Raw genomic sequence first — 1031 nt, 5'->3', positions numbered from 1 at the left:
TGTGTAAACATACTTGGTAATAAAGCTCTTCTGATTCTGATTTAATTTAGAGTAATAATATGATACTTTCGACTTATCCATTTAGTTAATAATGGTTTAAAAGCTGAAATGTTAAGTTTATCATTTACATTTAATCATTTAGCAGACGCTTTTCTCCAAAGCAACTTACAAATAAGAACAATAGGAGCAATAAAATCAACATGAGGGCAACAGTATGCAAGTGCTGTGACAAGTCCCAGATATTCCAGCAAGTGGACATAGCAAGGATTTTTTTAAATAATAAGTAAATAAATAGAGAGACAATAGAAATAGAAAAAGCAAGTGCTAATTTCACTGGGTCAAGTGTTGACGAAAAAGGTGTTTTTTTGAAAATGGCTAAAGACTCAGCTGCTTTGATTGAGCCAGGCAGGTCATTCCACCAGCAGGGAACAGACAAGGAAAAGGTCCATGAGAGTGATTTTGTGCCTTTTTCGAATGGCACCACAAGGCGCCGTTCAATTTCAGAATGCAAGCTTCTGGAGGGCACATAGGTCTTAAGTAGTGAGTTTAAGTATAGTGGTGCAGAGCCTTGAATTTAATGCGAGCAGCTATTGGCAGCCAGTGCAAACTGATGAAAAGACTTGTGACGTGGGCTCTCTTTGGCTCATTAAAAACCACTCTTGCTGCCTCATTCTGGATCAGTTGCAGAGGTTTGTCAGTACATGCTGGAAGACCTGCCAAAAGAGCATTACAATAGTCTAGTTTGGATAAAACAAGAGCTTGGACGAGAAGTTGTGTGGAATGCTCCGATAGGAAGGGTCTAATCTTCCTAGTGTTGTATAAGGCAAATCTGCAGGATCAGGCCATTGTAGCAGTATGGTCTGTGAAGCTTAAACGATCACAATTCCAGGGTTCCTGACTGTCCTGGAAGGAGTTATGAGAGGTAGAGTTGTGTGTCATCAGCGTAGCAGTGATAGGAAAAACCATGTTCCTGGATGACAGATCCAACTGATGACATGTAGATGGAGAAGAGAAGTGGTCCAAGCACTGAG

Source organism: Sinocyclocheilus grahami, unplaced genomic scaffold, assembly GCF_001515645.1.
Source record: "Sinocyclocheilus grahami isolate Dianchi unplaced genomic scaffold, SAMN03320097.WGS_v1.1 scaffold61.1, whole genome shotgun sequence".
In the NCBI taxonomy this organism is placed as follows: domain Eukaryota; kingdom Metazoa; phylum Chordata; class Actinopteri; order Cypriniformes; family Cyprinidae; genus Sinocyclocheilus; species Sinocyclocheilus grahami.
The sequence above is the reverse complement of the archived record's forward strand: the minus strand, read 5'-3'. Positions refer to the sequence as shown.